Here is a 22,089-nt window from a genome sequence, read left to right on the forward strand (position 1 = left end):
TTGAGGGTTTCCTATTGTCACAGTACCATAAGTTTTCAGACTGCTAGAATCACTTGGATAGAGTGTCACTCATTTTTAGTATTCAAATAATTGCAATATATCTCCATTTATTCTTATAATTAATGTTTAAAAGAAAATTTTCTTAACAATAGATATGGCCTTTTTGATGCTGCAGATACAAGAGACAGATGTAAAACATAGCTGTGGGATGACTGTCCTTGGTTCTGTTACTGGACTTTGGCAGTGACAAACTTAGGACAACTTTAAAATCTTTCTAATTCCTGGCCTAGCTTTAGGGGTTTTTCCAGGTGTTGAGTCTGCATTCTTGGCATGTCTCTGTTTCAGCTCCAGTCCACCCCTCTGGTCCCCACAGGAGCCAGAAGGCAGATTATTAACAGCTCTGTGGTCGCTCTCTGCAAACCAGCAGCGGAGGATGAGACAACACTTTTGCTATCATTATGTGTATATGACAATCTTAAGGGGAAACTATTATAGGAACTTTCAAAAGGGACTATTGAAATACTAAGCCAGTTTCTCTGTTTAAGAGCCCTGGCAGTCTTCCCTCAATGAGGACACAAATCAACCAGGTGCACAGGGTCTGGGTGGTGGGGTGGGGCAGGTTGCTGCAGGCAGGGAATGACTGCGGTGTGTGTTGCTTCAGTCAGGTGCCAGGCATGGGTATTCTGACTCACACAGGCACTGCACCAGTACCATTGATGCTATCGATCCACTTGTCTCCCAGCTGTTCCCTGGCTTTGCTGCAGTGTAAATCCTTCTGGCAGGGCTTCAAGAAAGGCAATTTTTTATTCACAGGCAGTAGCCGAGCTCCATGTAACCCCCTCCTTGTTCTTTGTTTTGGGGGGATTTGTTTGTTTGTTGGGGTCTTGGGTTTTTGTGTTACTTTTTGTTGGGGCGGTGTGGTTGGGGCTTTTAGTGGTTTGTTCATTTGTTTGTTAAGTATTTTGTATTTGGTTTTGGGTTGTTTTGGGGAGGGAGCATAAAATAAAGTCTTGTAAGTATTCATAAATACGTATCTGCTGGTGTCATGTTGCACATGTACACTAGTCAGGTGCCTAGAGGGAGGCTGATGAAGAAACTATAGTGTTACCATGTAGAACGGTTGCTAAATCGCTTTCCCCATTAACTAGTGACATTTGAGTTAAACTAATGAGAAGCATGTCTGCTGCAATGCAGTGTGCATTTTTTTCTTGGAGACTGCTTTTTGCAGCTTATTTACTGTTTCACCAACACTCTTAGCCACCATTACAGCTGATTAATGATGACTTTCATTAAAGGAAACTATTATGGACAGCCTTATTTGATCTACTTTGAAAGTTTTCTATTTCTGTTCATCATATTCTGTCCCTCCTTTCTCCTCCTTCTCATCTTTTCTTAGAGATTATAAGTGAGGCAAGAGATAATGCCTTCATAGCCTTTGATCAACTGCTGTACATATGGCACATGATGAAAATCAGACAAAAAAGCAAAGTGATATTCTCGATAAAACAGGTATTTCTACATTAATAATTTGCCATCATCTAAATTGCCACAAAAACCTCAGCTAGACTGATATGAGCCTAATGCCTTTTGCACAATAGGCAGATTTTAAAGTACAAAGCTACATCTCTTCTCTGATATTATCTGTATTTTAATGGAACTTGCTCTATAAGGGATGGCCTCAAGATTTCTACAGCTGGGGTATTCAGCTGCTTGCTGCAGGCTTATTTGACCTTGCCTGTTTTATATGTAGCTTTCTGCAAGGAGTTTTCAGTAATATTAGAAAAGTACAAAATACTTAGTTCTGATTTTTTTCTTTAGCAAAACCCAATGTATTTGTGTTCTAGATTCTAGATAGAGCCATGGATCTACTGGATGGTGATAGTGGTTGTGCCTCCCTCAGGGTATGTTTGCTTTTTGAAACCAAGTTCCAACATTCGATCTTCTGTACAGATGTTTCACTTATAAAATGAAAATAAAAGGTGTATTTTGGGGCTATTTCCCATTTTATTGCAGAGGTATCTGCAATCCTTGGAGTTTCTCAAAACTAAGTGGAATAGCAGGTATTCCTGGAATAGCAAAGTCAAGACACTTTCTAGGGCTTTGGCATTACCCTCTCTCTGGTGTGGCAATATCATAGAATCATAGAATCGATTGGGTTGGAAAATACCTCCAAGATCATCGAGTCCAACCCTTGGTCCAACTCTAGTCCATTTACTAGATCATGGCACTCAGTGTCACGTCCAATCTGTGTTTAAAAATCTCTAGGGATGGTGAATCCACCACCTCTCTGGGCAGCCCATTCCAATGCCTGATTACTCTCTCTGTAAAGAATTTTTTTCTGATATCCAACTTAAATTTCCCCTGTCAGAGCTTGAGCCCCTGTCCCTTTGTCCTATTGCTGAGTGCCTGGGAGAAGAGACCAGCCCCCACCTGGCTAGAACTTCCCTTCAGGTAGTTATAGACAGTGATGAGGTCACCTCTGAGCCTCCCTTCTCCAGGCTAAACAACCCCAGCTCCCTCAGCATCTCCCCATAGGGCTTGTGCTCCAGTCCCTTCACCAGCCTTGTTGCTCTTCTCTGGACTCGCTCCAGCACCACAATATCCTTTCTGCATTGAGGGGCCCAGAACTGAACACAATACTCAAGGTGTGGCCTCACCAACGCAGAGTACAGGGGAAGGATCACTTCTCTGATCCTGCTGGTCACGCTATTTTTGATACAGGACAGGATCCCATTGGCCTTCTTGGCCACCTGGGCACACTGTTGGCTCATGTTGAGCTTCCTGTCATTTAGTACTCCAAGGTCCCTTTCTGCCTGGCTGCTCTCCAGCCACTCTGTGCCCAGCCTGTAGCGCTGCAGGGGGTTGTTGTGGCCAAAGTGCAGGACCCAGCACTTGGCCTTATTGAACTTCATCCCATTGGAATCAGTCCATCTCTCAAGTCTATCCAGATCCCTCTGCAGACCCTCCTGCCTTCCAGCAGATCAACACTCCCTCCCAACTTGGTGTCATCAGCAAATTTGCTGATGATGGACTCAATCCCCTCATCTAAATCATCAATAAAGATGTTAAAACAGGACTGGACCCAACACAGACCCCTGGGGAACACCACTGGTGACTGGCCGCCAGCTGGATGCAGCTCCATTCACCAGCACTCTCTGGGCCCGACCCTCCAGCCAGCTCTTAATCCAGGAGAGGGTACACTTGTCCAGGCCATGGGCTACCAGCTTTTCCAGGAGTATATTATGGGAGACAGTGTCAAAGGCCTTGCTGAAGTCCAGATAGACCACATCCACAGCCTTCCCCTCATCCACCAGGTGGGTCACCTGATCGTAGAAAGAGATCAGGTTGGTCAGACAGGACCTGCCCCTCCTAAACCCATGCTGGCTGGGTCTAATCCCTTGTCCACCCTGAAGGTGCTGTGTGATTGCACTCAGGATGAACTGCTCCATAACCCTGCCAGGCACGGAGGTCAGGCTGACAGGCCTGTAGTTGCCAGGGTCCTGCTTGCAGCCCTTTTTTGTGGATTGGGGTGACACTGGCCAACCTCCAATCATCTGGGATCTCCCCAGAGAGCCAGGACTGTTGGAAGATGATGGAGAGCGGTTTGGCAAGCTCTTCTGCCAGCTCCTTCATCACCCTGGGATGGATCCTGTCTGGTCCCATAGACTTGTTAGGATCCAGCTGGCTCAGTAAGTCAGTAGCTATATCCTCCTGGAATACAGGAGGGGTATTCAGCTCCCTCTCCCTGTCTACCAGCTCCAGAGGCCAGTTGTCTTGAGGGCCACCTGTCATACTGGTGAAAACTGAGGCAAGGTAGGTGTTAAGTACCTCAGCCTTCTCCTCATCTTCCTTAACTATATTTCCCTCCAAGTCCAACAGAGAATGGAGGTTTTCCTTGCCCCTCCTTGTGTTATTAATGTATTTATAAAAGGACTTTTTGTTATCCCTAACTGAAATAGCCAAATTTACTTCAAATTCCACTTTTCTTTCCCTAATTTTTTTCCTGCATGACCTAGCTCTATCTGTAAATTCTTCATAAGTAGCCAGCCCTTTTTTCCATAGTCTGTAAACTTTCTTTTTATCCCTGATTTCTTTCAGAATCTCCCTATTTAACCAAGCTGGCCGTCTTCCCCTCCGGCTGGCCTTTCGGCTCACTGGGACAGCCTGTTGCTGTGCACTCAAAATTTCCTTCTTAAAACATGTCCATCCCTCCTGGACCACCTTGCCTTTAAGGGTTGTTTCCCAGGGTATGCTCTGAATCAGTTTTTTGAATAGGCCAAAATCTGCCCTCTGGAAGTCCAAAGTAGAGGTTTTAATGGTGGCTCTCCTTACATCCCTGAGGACTGAAAATTCTATTATTTCATGGTCACTATGCCCCAGGCGGCCTCCAACCACTACATTATCTACCAGCCCCTCTCTGTTTGTAAACAGTAGGTCTAGTGGGGCCTTCCCCCTGGTAGGCTCATTTACCAGTTGATGAAGGAAATTGTCCTCTATACACTCCAGGAACCTCCTTGACTGCCTCTTCTCTGCAGTATGAAGCTCCCAGCAGATATCTGGCAGGTTAAAGTCACCCACAAGAACAAGAGCTGGAGATTTTGAGACATCTGCCAGCTGCTTGTAGAACAATTCATCTCCTTCATCATCCTGGTTGGGCGGTCTGTAACAGACTCCCACAAGGGTGTCAGCCTTGTTGGACTTGCCCCTGATTCTGGCCCACAGGCACTCAACCTTGTCACTGCTGACCTCAACTTCAACAGAGTCAAGAGATTCTCTAACATATAAAGCCACCCCTCCACCTCTCCTTCCCTGCCTGTCCTTTCTGAAGAGTTTGTAGTCCCCCATAGCAGCACTCCAGTCATGTGAGTCATCCCACCACGTTTCTGTGACAGCAACTATGTCATAGTTTTCCTGCTGCACTATGGCTTCCAGCTCCTCTTGTTTGTTTCCCATACTGCGTGCATTGGTGTACATGCACTTCAGCTGGGCCATTGATTTCATTCTCAACTCGGGCTCTATGCCCTTAGGCTTATCTCTGGAGAGCCCAGTTGCTGTCCCTTCCCCCTTCAAACCTCATTTAAAGCCCTCCTAACCAACCCTGCCAACTTATGGGCTACAGTCCTTTTGTCCTCCCTAGATAAATGAAGCCCATCTGCTTTGACGAGACTGGGCAACACGGAGTTTGCCCCATGATCAAAAAACCCAAAATTTTGATGATAGCACCATCTCTTAAGCCACCTATTGGTAAGCTGGGCTTTCCTAAACCTCTCCTCCTTCATCCCGGCTAGCACAGGAACTGAGGCAATTACTACCTGTGCTCCTGTCCCCTGAAGAGATTGGGTCAGCGCCTTGAAATCTTTTTTAATTACTCTGGTACTCCTTTTGTTAATGTCATCACTTCCAACCTGGACAACCAACAGCGGGTAATAGTCTGAGGGTTGGATAAGCTTAGGAAGTCTTTTGGTAAGATCCCTCACCCTGACCCCGGGAAGGCAGCAAACTTCCCTGTGGGATGGGTCTGGCCGACATAGAGGGCCCTCAGTTCCCCTCAGAAGGGAGCCACCAATTACAACAACCCTTCTCTTTTTCCTCTTGCCTATAGTTGTAACCCGTCTGGTAGATTGGGGGTAACCAGAAGACCTTGTAGACAGAAGGCATGACTTATTCACACCTCTATCACCTGTTAACCAGTCACAGAACAGCTTTACATGGTTGGGAAGGAGGAGCAGAGACCATACTACAGAAAGAGAAGCACATTTTCAAAAGAATGTGTAGACCAATTACGTCTTGAGAATATTCATAAAGAACACATGATCCAGCTCATGAATTCCTTAAAAATATTCAGTCAACTGCAAAGACAGCACTGTAACACTGTTAGAGAGGTGAGGTAATGAGAAATACCTCTTTATTTCTCATGGGTATCAAGTTCCAAATATTTTTGCACCCATTCATCATCTATGTTTGACTTGCAATTTATCTACTCAGTTTGCTACTATTCAGCTCTCTGCTTTCTACTATGCTGTATCCTCATACTCTTGAACAGTATTCTTACTCCTTCTGCGTTTCATTTCCTTTCACCCAAACTCAAGGAAAATAAAGATGTTTAGCAGGATTGAGGAAAATATGAGAAAGGTAAAACAGACAAGGTTTTCATAGATGTGAAATCTTGGCTGAACAATTTTCTTCCATGGCAGGAGGCAGTCTACCAGGCTAAATATTTTTAAATGCCTCTTTGCACTGGCGCCACACAGATAGAGACACAATCTCTTGTGGAACCATTATCTGATTTACTTCACTGTACCAACCACTGTTATACTTAAATCCTACATGCAACTGTTCCTATAGCACATTTTCCCAATCGTTTAAGCATCTCTTATATCTTTGTCCAATACTGAGGATGTGGGTGTGCACTCACAACCCAGAACTGCTCAGCAAAATATTCTCTGAAGTTTATTCAGTAATACATAGGTGTAGCACATTTTCTGTTTGAAAAAAGAAAGCTTTTTACCCCTGGAATTCAAACTACAGTATTGTACCTGTGAGCAGCTTCTTAAATATGATAGAGCAGAGTGTATGAGGAATACAAGTACAGTGAAAGGCTTCTCAAGAGCAGGAGCTGTTTGGAGTCTTTCTCAGCCATAAATACTATTCCTATTACCCACCAGAACAAACGGGTGATTACTAAATGTGGAACATGAGAAATCAAATCAAGAAGGGGTTATGGAACTCAGTGGACTATGGTATTAGGAAAGTGTTTTACTTCAATGGCCCTGAATTTCTATTAGCTTTTTTCAGAGAAAGAAACAACATGATGTAAAGCGGGTTTTTTTTGTGATGTCCAAAATGTAATTTTAAACTTATTTCTTTGTTAATGTTCTCAATTCCACAACTCGAGTGCTTTGTTTATATGATTTTCCTTACGTTCGTTGCTGAAAGTCCATTATAAATTATGTACAATTACACTCAGCTCTTTTCTCACAGATTTATCTTTTAAATTTCTAACTATCAAGTGTGGGTTTGAACCCCACCTTATCTGCTCAGTGCCTGATTATTAAGGGAATTACATGGAACTTGGATGCAACCTTAATCCTGGGGTCAGTGCCTTAATCTAAATATCTACTCATATACTCTGTGTCTTATTTTGTTGCAGAGAACCCTGTCAAACCCAAGAGTCGTTGACTGTAGATCAGTAGCAGAATGAGCCTAGTCTGCTATCATGGTCTTTTCTGGGTGATTAGATTTTGCACTAGAGGACTGCTGGCAGCCTGTCAGTAAGGGGTGATAGGCCAGCTTGCTAAGGTCCCATACATGTCTTTGAATAGCCTGGGGTTTGGATGGGAAGATTCTTTACTGTCTTTGGAAATTCTTACAAATATCTCATATTATCTATAAACAGTAAATAAAAAAAAACAACAACAAAAACCAAAAAGAAAACAAAATGTTGTTTAAATCTGTCATGGTTCTGAACTATAGAGACATATGTAATTAAATAAGGTTTATTCAGAATTTCAGAATGATAGAAAAAGGTCTGAAGTTAAAAATTTCACATTTTAAAACTTTTATCCTCTTCTTTTTTCCTAGTGTATTAAAATGCAATGAGTAACGTTTCATCACTTTTGTCTGTGGGAATAATCTACTCCTTTCCCTTCCAATTCTTCCTCTATCTTCTCTCTTCTTTCTGGAATTTGCCATGCTCCAGCTATACTTGTGGACACTGTTATAAAGCCAAATACTATGTTTTAAAATGTTATACTTTTGGAAAATTTAAAACCATAGGTAGTTCTAAAAAGCTGGAGAGTCAGAAAAAAACGAAGTAAATTTCATCTAAAAAAAAAAATCAGAGATTTCACTTCTGCTACTGAAAAGTTTCACAAAAGAATAAAGAAAAGGGGGAAAAGGTATGAAAGGGCAATAATTTCTACTGTTATTTTAGAATTTAATAGGAATATTTATTTTTATTATTAAAAAATTCAGATGGGCGATTTTGATGAAGAATTTTAGATGCTTTCCCTCAAAATCATGAGAAATATCTCTGCATCTGGTTTCAGGATCTAAATATCTGTACACGTAGTAGGTGTTGCAGGAAGTGATTTATGCTGCTTGTTTAAGGATGCAGCAAGTCTGCCAGGAGAGATGTCCATATATCTCCTTCTGCCAGTGGAAGGACAGTAGTCTAGAAAACTGGTTTTGGCAAGTCAGTTACCCTTTAAAGTGATAAAGTTAGAAGCTGTGTTTTCCACCTCTCTTTCATTTTGAAATTTGCATTGGGTACCCCTATGCATTTGTAGGTGTCAAAACCACTGTGATGATCTGCTCTGTAGTCACTAGAGTGCAAGATCTCAAGGTACAAAGAATTTGTGTGTGTGTGTGTGTGTCTTTTTGAAGTCATGAGAATAACAGGACCATGAATATGGTTGGGGATAACGCACAACGGTTACACAAACTTCAATAGTTATTGTTTTATATTGTTTTGCACACAAAATTTTCTAAAGATTAAAAAGCTGCTCAGCCCATTGAACTGGAGTATCGTGGACAGTTACTAAAATCATATTGAATAATTCCAAGGTGGTTATGTGAAGTTGCTATATATGTTAAAAAGACAGAACATAAAATACTTGGGCATTTTTGAAGCTGAAAATAAAAAAAATATGTGGTATTTCTTTTTGATGATTTATATTTAATATTTCAATCCTGACAGTGAACCTGGCTTTGGAAGGCTACATTAGTAAAGGCTGATTTGCAGCTATGCAGCACATGATTCAGTGAGAATGTACCAGGCCAGTAGCTCCTCAGCCTGTCTATTCTTTCTCCCCCAATGGCATATGTATCTTCTTGTTTTCCTTCTGACCCTTCAGTATCCCAGTTACAGATCATGACATTCCATGAGTATGCTAGAATATCTAGGTTGGAGGCTGTAGTTAGTCAGCTTCCAGAAGACTCTGTAGTCACTGATTTGAGTTTATAGTTTTCTCAGAACTTAAAGCACTGGTCACTTCAGTAAAGCAACAGCATTCTGTGAGGGATTAAAAACAGAAATAAAAGTTTGATCTGTACCACATTAACTCCTCCCTTACACTGGAAAGCAGTGATAGCTCTACAACATAATTAGTGTTTCCTAGGACTGGAGGACAGTAGGACAGTCTAGGTTGGAGGGGACCACAGGAGGTCTCCAGCGCAACCTCTTGCCCAAAGCTAGGCAGCTACGAGATCAGACCAAGGTGTTCAGGACTTTATTTAGTCTGGTTTTCTGTCTTGGTTTGAGATAAGCAACTGCCAACAACCCCCCCAAGCACAGAGAGAAAAGCCTCCCTCCTAACACCAGGGAAAGGGAGGAAAAGAGAGGGGAAAGAAAAAAAACATTTCAAATGGCATTTATACTAAAACTACATATATTTTTCACAGAAAGAAAGAGACAATTAGAAGAGAGTACAAATATACACTCACACAAGTCTGCAACAACAAGTTCCCCATCTCAACTTCTTAACGAACACACAAATTCTACTGTCTTAACTACACATTACTTAAGAAAAGACTTATTCCCCAGGGAGGCAAACTCAAGCAGAAAGGAGAGACCCAGAACAACACAGTTTACTTTCCTGAGATACCCTGTGAGCCAGTGGTGGGCCTGGTCCTCTCCATCCCCCCTGGGAGAGCATCATGCGTCCTCCCAAGAGGAGGGCTGAGAAGCGACTGCCTTAACCACTCCCACACTGGTTCCTACTTCCCTGGAGATGATGTCATAATGTGGTATGGAATACAAAATTACTGGCTAGAAGAGGTCAGCTGTTAGCTCAGCCCAGCTCAAGTCAGCTGACAGCTTTGGCCTAGTCCAGACTTCAAAGCCCAAATCTAGGCCCACCTAGGTGAACCCATAACATTTTCAAACCTGCCAGGGGTGTCACAACCTCTCTGGACAGCCTTCTCCACTGATTGGCTGTCTTTGTGGGGCAAAAAATTACAGTCTTTTGATATTATTCATTTCACATTTATCAGCTACCTCTTCTGCAGCTTGAACACATTTGGTCTAAAAATTATATCTATATCTTCTATATCATCTATATATCTCTATCTAATCTGTCTCTATATCTATCTATATCTATATCTATCTATATCTATCTATATCTATCTATATGCACATATGCTATCTTTTTCCATAACATAACAGTTTTAGGCATTACAAGATATGAAATTTATACAGACCTGCTACTGAGAATAATAAAATAAAATAACAGAAAATCATAACAACATAACAAACAGGTGAAAATATCTGTATTCTGAAAAACAATGCTGTATCTTAAAAATTAAATAAATATTTTTCCTAAATATAATTTTCAAGGTAAGAAGTTTACTGTTACGGCAATGTCTCTGAAGTATTCTTCTCTACTGAAAACAGAAAAGGTTAAATTTCTCTTAAAACACACATATTCGGTTTGACTAGATCTAACCCCACCTACCTACTGATGCTTTCAACAGTGTTTTCATGGAAGATTGAAATAACCAATAGAAAGATCCTCCGTTTTCTTGCAAAATACTATAAATGTTACTGATCATGCTCTCCATACCATCTTGATTCAGGATTTCACTGAATAACTTTTACTACTTGTGTCTATTTAGGATATAAAATATAATTTTCTTAGCATTATTTATACTCCCTTTATATTGTATAAGAACTGTCAGAATTTTTACTTGAATTATAGGAAGTTTGCATATAGACCTATATGTATATATGCTCGTCAAAAGGACAAAATATACAGTAAACTGTTTAGCCGTGGCACAACACAGATAAAGTGAAATGTCTCAGATCAAATCCTCAGCAGGCATAAGTAAATGACATTTCATTGACTTCAATGGAGGTACTCTACTACATGCCAGTGAGGATCAGGGATATGAAAGAAAATATTACAAAAGCCATCAAGAAAAGAAAAGCATTTAAATATTCTAATATATTGTGATTGTGTGTGGATCCCCAGAGAGGTGCATTCTGGAATTAGACCAGGAACAGCAATTTCAGTGTGGATAAAGAAGGGCAATGAAGTCATCTTATTCGTAGGGTCAGAAAAGAGAAATTACCTGACATATTTTCCCCCTTTGAAAACTACATATATTATCAAGGGAAGGAGAGTATAGCACTAAAACAGAAGGATTTGCTGCATCACATTTAAAAGCTTTTAGAAGGGAATATTTTTGGGTTCTTAAGGAAACAACAATGACAATTTAATTCTGCAGATGGGGTTAGCCAGAATTTTGAAGAGCTGAGGTGAAACCTGAAGTGAAGCTGCATGTTTACAACTTCACTCTGTCTTAATCCTAATGCTACAGCATGAATACATTTTCATAATCTCTACACTTGTGAGTCATCCTGGTGTCCTTTGCAGTACAAATTCACACTGGGCTATGTAATTATTTTTAGAAAATAGGAACTTTGTCATCTTTCCCATGCAGAGGGATCGGGTGATGCAATTGGATCCCCATTGCTTTCCTGAACTTGTGACAATGAGGAACAAGTACATACCAGTGATTATTCATGAGCTTTGTCATAATCAGGATGTGTATATGTAGATACAGAGCTACTGGGAACAGTTTCAATTAGAACTCTGTATGATTGGGAGTAGTGATGCTTGCTTCAAGCTTTACAAGCTGGTGAAAATAACCTTCCAAATATGGTATCTCAGTCCTTAAAAGCCAGAGGGCCTTCCCATCCTGAAGGAAGGATCTGGCAAAGAGAGAGAAATTGTGTGCATGATTGAATGCTTTCTTTCCACACATAAAAATGTGGGCCTGACAAAAAGTATTTGGGATTACTGGACAGCTAAGGGGCTGTGTAATGAGATATGCAGACCTTCACCATTAGGTCCCCTGTGACATGAAGTAATTATCATCTGTCAGCTGTTTAGTGGTCTATGTGAAATGAGTGTTGTCCTCTTTTCCTGTGAGAAACATGTACAACACACAACTGCAGCCAGCTGAAGTGGCATGAGTTGGCACACTTAGAAAGACATCCAAACCACTAGGACCTCCTATGAGTGTTGAGGATGAACTGACTCTCCTCATTCATGGATGTTTCTCTTGTACATATTTCCTGTTTTAATTTGAGGTTGATTGTAGGATTATTTATGCTGTTCAATGTCTGCCACTTACTCTCATCAATAACTGTTTAATATAAAATATGTGAAGAAAGTTGGAAATTGGAGACACCTCCCCTGCAGAAGAAGGGCCATTAGAACAGCCCTTCTGGTTCAAACCTGGAGTGCTCGTAATCCAGCATCCTTTTCTAAGTCAAAGTCCAGGGGAAAGCACAATAGAGAATATAAATATGGAACTATCCTTCTGTCTATCTGTCCTAAGATACATATCAATGCATCTTGCCCCAGCAATCAGTGATTTGAAGACTTTCTGAGCAAGATGAAGCTGTTTCTACCTTTGTACTGAATAGCTCCTGATAGGCCTATCATTAATGAATTAGGCTATTCCTTTCTGGAACATATTTTTATTTTCTCTCTCTGCAGCTTGACAGCAGAAAATTCAGAGTGCTGGTCTCCTTCCTGCATATTACCTTCTCTTTCCAGCTCCATTAATTTTCCATGCCTTCCTCAGGGATCACAGCTTCAGTGGGAGAACCAAACATCCCAGCTGAATCATGGCATGATGGTCAAGGAATTTTCCAGGGACATTTCTGGACATGTCTTGACATTTCCCAGGGAAATGGAGCAAACAGTTTTTCCAATGGCTGTGAGCGACCTAAAACTCCAGTCTTCCTAAAATTCCAGTCTTTTTTGTGTACATAATTTAACTCTTGCTTACATAGTGGGTTGACCCTGATTGGACACCAGGTACCCACTAAAGCTGCTCTCTCCCTCCCCTCTGCAACTGGACAAAGGAGAGAAAAAACCACAAGGGATTCACGAGTTAGGAGCTGGGAGAGGTCACTTACTGATCACAGTCATAGGCAAAACAGACTCAAAGTGGGGATATTGATTAAATTTATTCCTAACAGGGTTAGAGCAAAAGAGTGAGAGGTAAAATAATCTTAAAAGCACCTTCCCCCCACCCCTCCTTCCTTCCAAGTTCTACCTCCTCCCTACCAGCAGTGCAGAGAGGTGGGGAATGGGGGTAATAGTCAGTTCTTTCTGACACTGTCAGGAAGACGAGTCCTCCTTGTGCTTTATGTGGGATCCCTCTCATGTGAGACTGTCCTTCAAGAACCTCTCTGGCATGAGTGCATCCCATGGGCAACAGTTCTTCACAAAACTGCAGTACTATGAGTCTCTTCTCCATGGAGTGCAGTCCTTCAGGAACAAGCTGCTCCAGCATGGGTCCCCCCAAGGGCCCCAGGTCCTAGCAGGGAAAACTTGCTCCAGTGTGAGCTCCTCTCTCCAGGGGCTGCAGGTCCCTACCAGGCCTCTGCTCCATCATGGGTCTCCCACGGGGTCACAACCTCCTTTGCACATCCAGCTGCTCAGGTGTGGGCTCCTTCACAGGCTGCAGGTGCATCTCTGCATCCTGATGGTCCTCCATGGGCTGCAGGGGGACAACTTTCTCCACCATGGTCTGTGCCAAAGGCTGCAGGTGCAGCTCTGCATCCTGATGGTCCTCCATGGGCTGCAGGGGGACAACTTTCTCCACCATGGTCTGTGCCAAAGGCTGCAGGGGTCTCAGCTCTGGTACTAGGAATACGTCTTCTCTCTACTTTTCCACTGACCTAGGTGTCTACATTGTTGTTCACATGTTCTCACTCAGCTCTTCCCTTGCTGCAATTTTTTAACTGTACAGTAACTTTCTTTCTGTTCTTAATTATGTTATCATGGAGGCATTTCTATCATGCCTAATTGGCTTAGCCTTGGCCACAGTAAGGAAGCCCATCCTGGAGCTGGCTGGCATTGGCTCCACCAGACACAGGGAAAGCTTCCAGCAGCTTCTAACAGAAACCACCTCTGTAGCCCACCCCGCTACCAAAACCCCGACCAAAGAAACCCAATGTTAAATGTACAGAGAGAGCTGCAGGTGGGTATCCTCTGGGCAGCCTAAAGGAAGGAGAGGGAGAGCCATGGCGCCTAGTTTTATTCTGATTGTTACACATATGAGGCAGTGGAGGTCTAGCAAGGCTGATCCACACAGAATCAGACCAAGAAAGTGTGTCCACACTGAGAACTGCCCCCAGAAACCTTCTTTCCTTGTCTTGCCTTTGATATTTCTCTGTGTATAGTGAACATATTGAGGACAAAAGCTGTGGTTGGTTTCCCAGTATAGAGAACAAAAGAGGAACAAAGGGAATTGTGGCACTATGTATCTGGCTTCCCTGTTTGTGCAATGCTGTCCAGATAGCTTAGGCTTTAAAGGAATGCAGTAAGAAATGCTAGCTCTTTGTTGTGATACCATCTCTGACAAAACTTTGGATTGTATTTGGGCAGTGACATAAAATTATTTTTCAGCCTATAGATTTGTTGATTGCAATTTGGCCACCGAGTAAACTGTACCTTGTAATACTCAATAGTTACAGTGTGCTTATGAACAATATATCAAGAACTGTAAAAATGTAAAACAACCTCTGACCACTGTCTCTTTCTTTCAGCATTGTGCCAAAAGTAAGCCCTCAGTCCCAAGAAATGCTGGGACACACACACACACAAACACAGACGGACACATGACACGCACAAGATTCCAGGAAGCATTTATAGGCACAACTGTTTTCTATGATGAACATTGTCCTGTAATGTTTGCAAGGACTGAAAACTTACACACAATAACTCATAGCCTGGCCAGAGAGTAAATTTAAGAAATTGATTGAATAGATGGAGATAAAAAAATGAGAATTCAAAGGCACACTCCATAAAATCACAAGTCCATAAACTCCACTACAGTGGAACTGCCCTGTAATGAAAGGTAAAACTCTGCAGAACTTCTTATACCTTCCCTCCTTATTTAGTGCAGTGGGCTTTACACTTCTCCTAACAAATTAAAACAGTCATATTGTTGCCATTGTTACACCTTGGTAAGGACTTTCCAAAGGTGTAACCTTACCGATTACTGCATAAACATTGATTTAATGTATAGAGCACCAGACTGAAACACTGTGTTGCTGAAGATGTTTTTAGGATGTCCTACAAATATTTCTGAGGCAGATACAACAGTGTATTACATAATGACTCATCAAGCTGTATCTTGATTCAGTGGCACTGGAAAATGTAAAGACATCTATCCCCCAGCATATTTAAGAGATAACTTCTGGTGAAAGCAGGCATTCATGTATCTTTGATCTTTGATACCTAGAACATTAATGGAACTAATTGTAATGCTTATAGTCAGTGATATGAGTTATGCAAAAAAAGAAAAAAATAAACAAAATAAGTGGACAAAACTACAGAATTTTGACCCAGTTCTGAAATTTGCACAATTTAGGATTTTTTGCTTGAAGTCATCTCTGCTGACAGCATTATTGGTATAAGGCACTGTGAATAAATCATTGTTGCATCATGAAATCAAAAGTATCCACCCAGATAAAGCATTACAGAAAATCCCTGTACTTTTTGCCTTGAGGTTTTGCTCTGCTATGTAAACCCCAGAGATTTTGATCTGAATGAATATTTTGCGAATTGCCTATTCTAAACTTACCAATTACGTTTGTAGGAGCTGAACATTTTCCTGACTTAAATTACATATTTTCTTCAGATAAAGAAAATCCTACCTCTCATAAATATTTCATTACAGAAATGAAAATATATGAGTTTTTTTTTACAGATAAGGTATCAAGGTTTTAGGAAAAAAAATTGCCAGGAAGAAGTTGAATTTCAGAAAGAAAACCAGTGAAGAAATTCAGAGTAAACTAACTGGCTTTAAGGTTTAAAAAACCCCAATATATTTTATGCACATTTATATACTTAGAGTTTGTGCAATTCCTATAATTATATATGAAAATAACCAATTATTAGAAACTGCCAATGTTAACGTGGCAAGTAGTTGAAAACAAGCATATACATTTTAGTGTAACAGTATGTTGAAATCCATATGCAGATTGATATTTATTTTTCTATTTGTTTCTATATGTTGCACTATATTTTACTGCAGTAACTTATACTATATTTTAAAATATATTTATTTTACAGCTATAAGCACCAAAAAGCAAGTTTGAACTATTTAAATACAAATAGTTAAATCTACAGATAAAATTCTTATTGCAGCAACTGTTTGGAATTGTTGATCTTTCTCAACACATTACTGTTACTGGTAATGGGATGCACTTTGTAAAATTTCAACTTTCTGAGTCAAGGGGTTAACATTTAATCAATATTTCTCACTGTTATAGGCTCTACTGGGAAATAGTAGGTTGTGATATATGCTATGCATCATGAAGCAGGAGCTAGAGTCTGGTAGAAAAACAATCTGATTGCAGAGTTTCATTGACTGTGCTCTACTCATACATTTCTGTATGTCATTATTTTCCATAAAGTCCACATAAAATTGCCATGGTCTTTTCCATTATAGTGTCTAAGAGATGTTGCATACCAGAGTGTTATTGTGCTTCAGTGAAAACCCATGCTGGGTTCCCACTGGGAGTTACTAGAGGCTGTTAATAAATTGGAGTGTAATGAACGGGTCCTTTTTTTTTCCAGTTAAACAATAGGTATGGGTGTTGCCTCCTGACAGAACTGGAAAAACTGTGCATGCACATCATATTGAAATACAAAGATGGATCAGAAAAAAATATCCTTGATCTAAATATTCCAAAGTCTTGACAAATTTTAAATTCAGGGTCATAAATTAGTTGATTTTAAAACCAGAAAGGGCAACTGTGATTATTTAACATGGGAAAAGTTAGAGGTGACAATGGTAAGATGATTATTTTTAATAAGAAGAACTAGCCTGTTTACTAGTTTTTATATCAAAGGGTCATTTCTGAGACATATCATATGGCCTTGGCTCCACAATAGAGAATGGGGTCTCATAGGCCTGTGTACATAAACAGCCTAAGGACTGGACAATATCTGGACCAAAGCCTGATCCCATGGGCTGATATACTGGGACAGACTCAATAGCCTCATCAAGCCATTTGCACTTCTGCATGCCCTAATGAGCAAGACATGGCCATGACAGGAGGTTTTCCTGAAAAATACTGAAGAAATTCCAACAGTTTATAAAAAAGAGCAGATCTTTCTTAAAATCATTACCTGCAGTTAAAATTTCATTAAACATGTATACCTTTTTCCTTCTCTCTGAGAGATATTAACACATCCCTACTGCTTCTCAGGGCTAATTTTCATGTTTTATGTGCAAGCCTGATGTTTTACATAAGCACACACCTTTCTATTGGGCCCATCTCATCCATGTTCTCACGGGAGTCAGTAAGAGACCTTATCACTCCCTTGGCTTGGCCTTTGTGGAAGGTATCCGTGGTATAGGAGGGTTTGCTGACCCCTCTGGACAGTGAGCAGAGATTACAGGCCATCTCATCTTCCTAGATGATAATAGCAGGTAATGGTTGTCCAGCTTATTTCTGCACATTTTGCTGATAACTATTATACAAGAGCACTGAACAGACAGCAACAGAAAATGGAATATTATTTTTTTTTGTTAGGATCCATGCTCAAAATTTTTGCTTTCTCTAAGCTCTACTTCAAGCAGAGAATATCCTATCTTTTCCTACTAAAGCTGTTTTACCCTTGGGTTTTGTAGGTAAATTGACAACACAGAAGAATTGTGTGTTATTTTTGTTATCTTTAATTACAGACATACTTACTATTCCCATCACAATTTTGGAGGAACAGTCAGCTAAAAGAGAAAACAGATCCCTCTTACAGTATGTTTGTTGCAATTTTTATACTGCAAAGTGCAATGGCAACTTGTAATGTATCTGTTTACAGAGAGGTATTACACACCTGTTTAGTACACAAGTCACTAAACTTGAAGGAATCATTATTTTGCTACATAGCTTAAAGGAGACCAGTCCCTGTAAATCAGCCATGCACTATACATGTATATGCTTATTTTTACTGCTTGTTTGGGGTGAATTTATAGAGTAGTTCTCCAATAAATAATTACTGAAATGTAAAAGCTACAAATGTGTTGCAGTGCAGCAGTGCTGTTCTAAAATGAGGCTGCATCTTCATTACAAGAAAAAATGTGCTTGAAGAAATACTGTATTATTAGTTTGCATGGAAATGAGCTGCTAAGAAGTACAGAAAATTTCTTGTTTTCATACAATCCTTTGTTTTCCCCCACACCCTTACATTACCCACTTTAACTTTTCTCCATTAGAATGTGGGCTGCAGGTAGCAGAAAAGGGATGCAAATAGAGAAGAGACACTATCCTGTGACTGCTAAATGTGTCTTTCTGGCGTATTCTCCTGACCCACAGAGTGAGACTCTTAAAAAAAATCAAATCAAACCAGAATGCATGTGGGATGACTTGACATAACAACGTATGGTACAAAAAATTGCTTGGAAGCAAGGAAGAAACAGTGCCATTTTTGGACAGCTCTGCCATTCTCACCTCTATATAGCTCTGCTTCAATTAAGATCTTATACTCACACCCATTTTCCTCTCTCCATTTTCATGCCAGTGCCAATAAGTATGAATTAAATTTTATTTTAGTTAGTGAGACATACCTGGTTTCTTGTAGACTCAGGTCACACTGATGGGCTATGGATGATGGCTGCAAGTGATTTGTATTGCTGAAATACCTTAGTCTGTGAATGTTCAAGTGGATAGAATAAAATTTATGGAGTACAAGTAACCATATTTGCTTTGCTGAGTTCATACTGAACTGTTTCCCAATCAGTTAATGCTCCATATTGCTTGTCATGTGACAGACATATTTGAAAAATCTAAGCAATAAATCCAGAAAATATAGCTTAATGGCATGTCAGAGCTGTGAGCTCAGGCTCAGTTCTGGTGCAGCGAGATCTGCATCTCCTCCTGCCAAGGCAAAGCCATGATGTGTCAAGTCCTAATGCATTAGGCAAAGCCCAACGACAAAGCTCTCTTTGACACTGATGATGTAGAATTAGAATATTAAACACCAGTGCCCCAATTGCCTCTCCATGGGCATTAAAAATCTCACTGAACTTTCTCTAATGTGTCTGTCTGGTCTTTCTCCTTGGTCATTGCTCTTTGTACACAGAGTGTTGCTCCTGGTTGTTTCCCCTGACTTCAGAGGGGCTTTCACTCCACAGTTTTGCTCAGTAATTTACTCCAAGTACAGAGCACAGAATACAATCTCACCTCAGAATATGATCCTCACATTCCTCACCTTATTTCCAACAAGACAAAAAAAAAGTAAAAAATTGTCTCTGTTTGACAAAGAAGAAGTTGTCATCTGAACACCATATCCAGTAGTAAATGCAATTCATTGGTATTGCTTTCTGAATGGAGTAAGACAAAACCAAACCAAACAAGCAGATTCATGTGATAAAGATTCAGTACAAGGTAGTAATTTACTTCAGCTACTGACTATATTCAACTTGATTTAAATATCTTAATATTTAATTATCTACATTCATCTTATTGAAATGCACATAAAGGAACATCTTCAAAGAAATTAGCTTTGAACATTATTTACAGACAAGGTGACAGCTGTCTAATTCATTCTCCTGCACCAAGGGAGAACAGCAAAGTGATGTAAAAAGGTTTTGAACTGTATTATTTAATTCACATAATAAATTTCAAGTAGAGTCATGTGGTAGAGTTCTATGTGGTTCACTGCCTTTATGCTGATTGTCTCATTAGATGTTTGCACATCTACGTCTGGCCCACCTAAATTATTTCTGTAGTTGTCTTGAGTAAACCTGTAATAGCAAAATACTATGTTTTTCCAACAGTGTGTGTATTCCTCTGGTGTGTGTGTGTATGTGTGTGCATATACAGCATGAAACATTTGCAAAAGCACACTGTCTTGAAGACCTTAAGGCAGAGGGATGTTAATGTTGCTTTCAATGCTGATTGTGTACTCTACACTAAGCAAGTTCTGTTCTGCCCTGAGTCACTTATTGACCACAGCTTGATGGCAAGTGTCAGGAAAACAATACTGCAGAAGGGTAGATAGATAGACCTCTTAGGGTTCTGTTCAGTCATGATGGGGTTGCAAATGTTATTTGTAATGAAAATTTTTGAAAAGACACTTTCAGCTTTGATTCTCTGCATAAAACAGAATTGGTAGTGCTGTGCTCTGCAATTTCTGTAATCCTTTTAGCACTGAGCTGTGTAATGCTGGTCTTTGATTAAAATACTCTAGAGGATAAGAAAGAGCGGATATACTCCTGACCTTACCAAATTTAGTATTTTAGAGAGAAGATTCAAACTTTAATGTCAAATAGCTGGTGTGTCAGTTCAGAGCGCAGTAAGTGAAAAGAGGACTGAAAAGCTGAGATGTAAAAAGGTTAAAAACTATGTTTCAGCAATGGCCTGTACAGAAACTGATTGCTCTGATGTAGATTAAGCTGTACACTGACCTTTCAAAGAATAAGCATTTTTCTCAACTGTCACTGTATCAATGCACAAAACAAGCAATATCATTAGGGAAGGCACCCAGGCTAGCAGACTTTGAAGAGATTATGTCAGTGAGTCATGACCCACCCATTCAACAAATGAAGTGAAAGTTAAAGCTTGTATGAACAAAATAAAGTTGACTGAAAAACTGCAAATATATTTGCCTCTTAAAAAATCTTGGACATAAAATCTGAGATTATTTAAACTCGTGTACTCAAAAATATTTTTTAAAAAGGGCTAAAATCAAATGTTGTGAACCCCTCCAGCCTTTTGCACCTACATGTGTTTCCTACTCAAGAGGTGACAACATTCTTAGCCTATGAAATTTCAGACATTTTGCATTTGGCAAATGATATTGAAGAAATACCTTCTACGAAACAGCTCTCTTGTTGGGAACAGACAAGGACTTGAATCTGTAACTTTTTTTTTAATCAGATACCATGTGTTTAAGAAATTTCTTGTGAAATGTTTTGTTGTACATCACAACTTTTTTAAAACATCTTAATGAACCAACAGTTGCTGAAAAAACCTTTTATCACAGTGATTTGTCACTGGCTCTGTGTGCACATGTTGGAACCAAAGCCTGATTTTAGGCAGAAACTCAAGAGTTGATATTAACAAGTACGTAGAGCTACAGCAAAGGTTTTGCAAAATTCAGCAAGTACATCAACCCCATCTGTACCCAAAGTGGGAGTGTGTGCTTCATGTGAGAGTTGTGTCTGATCATTCTTAGCAGTTGTTAGGTTGAGCCATTCTGGAATACTTTCACTGCTCTTTACAGAAAATTATGACTACTCTTTTGAGTCCCCAGTAGAAATTGTGACACAGGAAAGTATGAATGCATAAAGGTATAGGTTGTGCTGAGTTAGGAATTGCATTATGAAGAGACGGACCAGCACGCTAAGGGAGGTTATCATCCACTCCACTCTGCCCTGGAAAGGCTGAAACTGGAGTGCTGTGTCTAGCTGTGGGCTTCCTGGTTCAAGAAAGATGAGGAACTACTGGAGTAGGTCCAGCAGGGGGCTGTGACGATGAATATGGGACGAGACCAGCTCTCTAATTTGAGGGAGCTGGGCCTGTTTAACCTGGAGAAGAGAGGACTGGGAGGGGACCTCATCAATGTGTGTAAGTACCTGAAGAGAGGGTATCAAGAGGATGGATCCAGGCTCTTTTCAGTGGTGCTAAACAATAGAACAAGAGGCAGTGGACACAACCTAATGCACAGGATTCTCCCTCTGAATATGAGGAAAAACTTTACTGTGAGGGTGACTGAGCAGTGGCACAGGCTGCTCAAAGAGATTGTGGGCAACACCTTGAATATCTCCTTCTCTGGAAATATTCAAGTCCCTCATGGATGTGATCCTGTGCAACCTGCTTTAGCAGGGGAGTTGGACTAGATGATCTTCAGAGTTGTCTTCCAACCTCAGTCATTCTATGATTCTGTGAAGCTGATGGCTTATTTTTTCATTGTGAGCTGCAGTCAGTTATAGTATTCCCGTCTGGAGTACTGTATACAGTTCTAGTGACTCCAGCACAAGAAAGACATGGAAACTGTCAGAACAAAGCCAGAGGAGGGCTGCAAAGTTGGTAAGAGAGCTGGAGCACCTCCC

General features: G+C 40.5%; 1 long non-coding RNA gene across 2 annotated transcripts in view; it reads left to right on the top strand.

Annotated features, from left to right (window-relative positions):
* The window catches only part of LOC139672532 (uncharacterized), a 185,742-nt gene that overhangs the window by 151,683 nt on the left and 11,970 nt on the right, over positions 1-22,089 (top strand). Inside the window, exon 5 of one of the 2 annotated variants that reach the window (XR_011697945.1) lies at positions 1,845-1,930. The exons of the other annotated variant lie outside the window; for it this stretch is intronic. This is a non-coding gene — a long non-coding RNA (uncharacterized lncRNA). Of the gene's footprint in view, positions 1-1,844; positions 1,931-22,089 lie in introns of those variants that run through there. 2 annotated transcript variants of the gene reach the window in all.

Source organism: Pithys albifrons, chromosome 5 (assembly GCF_047495875.1).
Source record: "Pithys albifrons albifrons isolate INPA30051 chromosome 5, PitAlb_v1, whole genome shotgun sequence".
Taxonomy (NCBI): Eukaryota; Metazoa; Chordata; class Aves; order Passeriformes; family Thamnophilidae; genus Pithys; species Pithys albifrons.